The sequence below is a fragment of the Globicephala melas genome, chromosome 2 (assembly GCF_963455315.2).
Source record: "Globicephala melas chromosome 2, mGloMel1.2, whole genome shotgun sequence".
In the NCBI taxonomy this organism is placed as follows: Eukaryota; Metazoa; Chordata; class Mammalia; order Artiodactyla; family Delphinidae; genus Globicephala; species Globicephala melas.
This window is the reverse complement of record NC_083315.2, coordinates 131,937,830-131,943,829: the sequence shown is the minus strand read 5'-3', so window position 1 is coordinate 131,943,829 and position 6,000 is coordinate 131,937,830.

Genomic DNA, 6,000 nt, shown 5'->3' with positions numbered 1-6,000 from the left:
CACCAGAATTCACATAAAAGCTATACCAGAATTTTCACTCTTAAAGACAAAGAAAGAAAGGCAACAGTCAATATTTCCTTTAGAAATACACACTAAAAGTGATGTGACTAAGTATTTCTAAAGCTCAGTGACTAATGATGGATATGGTACTTCTTTTATACTTTTCTTTCAAGAGATAACACCCAGACAAACATAGAATAACCAGCTTTGTCTTCTAGCATTTCTCTGATAGGTGGAAACTTTCTAAAATAAATACAGGTGCACTATTTTTTCAAATGTAAGTGCGATCAGGTCTGGGAAAAAAGTGTTTCTTCCACTTGTGTCTTTTTTTCCCTTTGGGATTAAAAAATTTTTTTTCAGTGTTTTCCCTTTGACATAGCCTGTGAGGAAACAAAATTGCATAGCTTTTTTTAAAAAATAAATTTATTTATTTAATTTATTTATTTTTGGCTGTGTTGGATCTTCGTTGCTGCGCACGGGCTTTCTCTAGTTGTGGCGAGCAGGGGCTACTCTTTGTTGCGGTGTGCGGGCTTCTCATTGCGGTGGCTTCTCTAGTTGTGGAGCACGGGCTCTAGGCACACAGGCTTCAGTAGTTGTGGCACACGGGCTCGTTAGTTGTGGCTCACAGGCTCTAGAGCACAGGCTCAGTAGTTGTGGCGCACGGGCTTCGTTGCTCCGCGGCATGTGGGATCTTCCTAGACCAGGGATCGAACTTGTGTCCCCTGCATTGGCAGGTGGATTCTTAACCACTGCACCACCAGGGAAGCCCCAAAATTGCATAGCTTTTTGCCAAAAAAAAAATCATAATTCTTGCAGCTTCGTCATTATATTTGTACCTCCTTATAATTAAGATGAGGTTTGTAAAAAACATTTTTATTCCTTTAATGATACTATAGAGTCTATGTTATTCCTTCTGCTCTTTCTCATCTGCTTATCTGCTTTTTCGGAACAGTAGGCACTTTTACACGTCAGTAGTTTCCAGGTTACTGAGATCTTTAGACAGCTCTCTCTAACTGCGTCACTCCCCGTTCCTCACCACCTCATTATATTTTCAACTGTCAGTGAACTCTGGGGCAGGAATCAGGTCTGCCACCCCAGGACACAGAACAGGCCCTAGGGCCTCAGATTTCCCACTTCTTGAAGAGACAGAACCCCTGTTTTTTTTTATGGGGACTGTACAGGTTGGTTGCTAACTCCTTCATTCTCTCGAAACAGATTTGAGATTCTTAGAGGAAAGGTCTGAGTGAGGAAAATCCAACGTGGTTTTGAGTCGGAGGTCAGTTGGCCTTGTAGGAGCCCCCAGGGTGGGTCCTCGCAAAGCTGGATAAGAGGCAGATTCAGCCATCCCAAAGAAATGGGTCCCTCTGACCATCGTTCCCTAAAGCCAAAATCTTACGGAGTAGATGTGTTAATGTTTTGGGTTAGGTCCCTTTGGCTGTGTTTTAAAAGAGGATGCTTGGTGGTTCCTCATATTATCACAATGACATCAAATCATGTGTTTCTGTGTTTGGACATCAGGGTACTTCCTATTCCTGGCTCAGTGGGTTTAGAGGTATGTGTCATGTGCCTAAGCATAAGAGCCTCTCTGGGGAATCCCTTCGTCTCCTGTTGCTACAGGTGAGTGTGTCCAAGCATTTAGAAATAGGGCGTCCTCACAGCTTAAGTGCATGTGAGGAAAACATAGATAGAACTCAAGCCAAGTAGCATGGTTTACTGGCTTGCATTGAGTTGGCAGTAGAGACTCTCATGACCCAGGAGACGTGCTTCAGACAAGGACAGAGTCTTGCATCTGGGTGTAGCCCCTCAGGGCAGTTCACAGCTCCAGACTTGAAGTCAAAGGGAGCCTCTGTGGTTGAATGGATGCAGTGGACGGTCTGATGTTAGTCAAAGCCATATGAACTGTGGTTCAGTCCTCCGTGCACCTGGGCCTGGTAGGCAACAAGGCAGGAGGCCTGGGGGTTTAAGGGCAAGAGATCCAGTTCCCATATTCATAAGAGCCTCAAATTTGGACTTCTGCACTACCTGCAAATGAGGTTATGAATTCAGACACAAAGCTGTAGTTACAGGAGGGAAAGAAGACAGTATTCATCATATAATTTTAATTTTAAATACACAAACATTAAAACTTACTATGACTTAAAATCTTATTTAGCCATTGTTCATTTTTTAAATATCCTAGGAGCCTCAAAGATAGAATTAACCTGCCTTCGCTCTGCTTTCTTGCTCTTACTAACAGGGGCTGTTAGTAAGTAAGTGTTGACTGAATAACTAGGAGGCAGGGAGTCTGAATAATACACGATTATGGACAGTTTACCAAGAGAAACAGTTCTACACCCTTTTCCTGGCAGTCATATATCTCCTGTTCGCCCCCCGAGAATGTACTGCTTCCAAGGGAACACAGCCAGCTGCTACCACCCCTGCCAGGGCTGCCAGAGCTGCAGTGAGCTCCACACAGAGCCCAACAGCTCTAGCACAAGACTCAGCTTCCTCCCAACCCCGGTTGCTCCTCGAATGGCTCCACCCATCTGCTGAGCACCTTGGGTGGTGGGGAGACCAAGATATATCTGGAAGAGGGCACGTGAAAAGAGACATAATGATAGTGCAGGTTTCTCCCACTGCACGAGGGGAAACAAATCTCGTGATGATTTATAGCTCCTGTTTTGCTGCAGAGCTGAGCTCTCGCTGCCCCGCAAAGCCTTTGGGATGAAAGACGACACTAACGCTCATTTCTCCCTTGGCTGTTCACACATAGTCAGTCGTTAAAGCCACACCTGAAGCCTTTCATCCAGAAATACGTTTAGGTTAATGAATTCAGAGTATCAGTATAATCCTCCACAGAGCTTTGGTATTCAGGCTCTTTCAGTTAAACAGCGTAAGGCCCAGGACATCAAGAATCACCAGTCAAGATAGACGAACCAGCAGCAATATCCATGGGGTGATAGGAATGATCATCTCTTTTCAGTTCGATCCAACAAATATTTATCTAGGCTTACTCTGTACAAGCACTGCCAGGTCACAGGAGGAGAGAGAATTCGCTTCTTGTCCTCAGAGACACTGGGAGCAGTTTGGTGTCACTCACACTTCAGGCTTTGGAGTCCGATAGGCCAGTGTGCAAAAGTGCTTGGCAGAGAAACTGTCACATACAGGATCTGAGGAAAGGGTGTGGTTTCTTTTCTTTTTTTGCCAGAAGCTTTGCTCTCACCAGCCCTGTCAAGGACTGGCCTCCTGCCCCTGAGTCCCGATTCTTGGCTGGGCCCCTGCACTGTGTTGCCAGAGCTGGTGGAAGCCAGGCACCTTGTTGGCCCTCTGCTCAAGTCTGCTCCTTATAACTAGACACCATGTTCCTTGGGCTCTCCAGGATGCTTATCTGTGGCCAAAGCTGAACCTCCTTGATGCGGCCTGCCTGAATTTCTGGGATCCATCCCTGACCCGGCCTGTCATGAGACCAACTACATCTAGGCTATGTCAATTTTACTACTGAAAAACCTCTGATGCCCCAGCTCCAGGCAAATCAGTTTTCTTAAACCTCACCTTTGGTCATATCATACCTGTTCAGAAACTCTCAGTGACTCCCCATGACCTCTAAATTAAGATGAAATCTCAGCCTGAGGGTCTCGGTTTGGCATAATCTAGCCTAGCCCACCTCTTTAGTCTCATCTTTCTTCCCACCTGTGTGTAACATACCAGCCTTAGTGGCTCCACTCTTAGGGGACTAATTGCTTTGCTTGAGTATGTTCTGATCCTTCCTTCCTGTGTCCTTTGCCCTTGCTAGACTTTGATGGGATTTCAACATAGGAAGATAGAGGGAGATGGAGGAAGATGGCTAAAGGGGGCAATAGGAACATAGATAGCATAGATCTGGAAGTGTATGGAGACCAGAGAGGAGATATGTTTGGTTACTGGATATTGGGCACTTAGAATCCCAGAATTATAGCCCTTAAAGAGGAAACTTAACGTATCATCTGGTCTACCCCTGGCCTTCATGCTGGAGAAATATTTTTGTTCTTATTCTATATATTAGACCACAAAAGCTCAGAGAGGTTAAAATGACATAAATGGAGGTAGGGAGAGAAATGTTTAGGCAGACAAATTGAGGGCATCCTATAGAAGCCTTTGATGCCAGGTCAAACAACTTGTACTAAATTCAGTCAATGATGGGGACTACTGACATCTTTCACTGGGGTAGTGACGTGATTAAAGCTCTGTGAGGGGCAGTGTTTCCAGACTGTGGGATATGATCCATTAGTGGCTCACAAATTCAATTTTGTGGGTCTCACGATAAAAAAAATATCAGAGTGCAGTATTGTTTTGTGTGTTTTGTATGTGTGTACTGGGTTGTGAGGTAAAAAGAAAATATATATATATATTTTTTTAAATTAATTAATTTATTTATTATTTTTGGCTGCATTGGGTCTTTGTTGCTGCACATGGGCTTTTTCCTAGTTGCGGTGAGCGGGGGCCACTCTTCATTGCGGTGCGCGGGCTTCTCATTGCGGTGGCTTCTCTTGTTGTGGAGCACGGGTTCTAGGCGGGCGGGCTTCAGCAGTTGTGGCACGAGGGCTCAGTAGTTGTGGCTCGCGGGCTCTAGGGCACAGTAGTTGTAGTACACAGACTTAGTTGCTCCACGGCATGTGGAGGGATCCTCCTGGAGCAGGGTTCGAACCCGGGTCCCCTGTATTGGCAGGCGGATTCTTCACCACTGAGCCACGCGGGAAGTCCCTAAAATATATTTCTTATTGTGAGTCATGGCCAAAAAATTTTGAAAGCCCCCGAGTTAGGAAGACTAATCTGATGACAAATCAGAGGCTGAATTAGGGGTGCGGAGGAGGAAACTGGAGGCTGTGAGTCTAGTTAGGATGCTCTTGTCATAGCCCAAGGGGGCAGTAAGAAGGACCTGAATGGGAAGGAGAAGCCATGGGAAGAGAGATGAGGGGAGGACGTGAGGTATTCTGTGAGGTGGGAATGTAGGGTCTCAGGATGTTGCATTGTGGGGGGCTCAGGGAGAGGGAAGAACCAGTCAGGGATGACTGAAAGTCAGATGCTGTTACCCACAGCCAAGGGGGGAAGTTGGAAGAAGGGGCTGGTTTGAGTCCTAGCATAAAAGACTGATGGAAAGACACACAACCACCATCAGGTACTGGATCAGTCAGGGTCCCAGCAGTAGAAGGAATCCACTGTCATGGTTCCAATGTAGAGACTGAAGGAAAGGAGGATTTCCAGAGCTATGTGCAGGCTTAAGGGAACCAACCTGGGATGATGAGGTGCCCAGAGATTAACCACGGAAGGAAGCCCAAACCTATAGGGCACCACTCCCAACTTCTCTTCCACTCTCCCATCCCTGAAACAAGTCCCTGACTGCCATTTGGTTTGTCGCTATCATTACTCCTAGTGCTATTATTTCTAGCCTCATCACCACAATGGGTAAATGTTTATTGAACCCTTACCGTGTGCCAAAGGCTCTACATTTGATTTAATCACATTTATGTCATGAGTTGTTTCTATCAATATTTCTGCTTCACAATTAAAGAAATAGAAACTCAGGGACATTAAAAAAACACTTGGCTAAAAACAAAAACAAAAATAAAAACAAAAAAACTTGGCCAAGACCACACAGTTAATAAGTGGCAGAGCTAGAGTATGAAGCCAGGCAGTCTGATTTTTTGACCACTGTTATTCACTGCAATGCACTCCTAATTATTGAGAAATAGAAGATAGCAAAGGTAGCAAATGACAGAGCAGTTGAGCTGCTTCCCTGGTGGCACAGTGGTTAAGAATCTGTCTGGGGGCTTTCCTGGTGGCGCAGTGGTTGAGAGTCCGCCTGCCGATGCAGGGGACGCGGGTTCGTGCCCCGGTCCGGGAGGATCCCACGTGCCGTGGAGCGGCTGGGCCCGTGAGCCATGGCCGCTGGGCCTGTGCGTCCGGAGCCTGTGCTCCGCGACGGGAGAGGCCGCAACAGTGAGAGGCCCGTGTACCGCAAAAAAAAAAAAAAAAAAAAAAAGA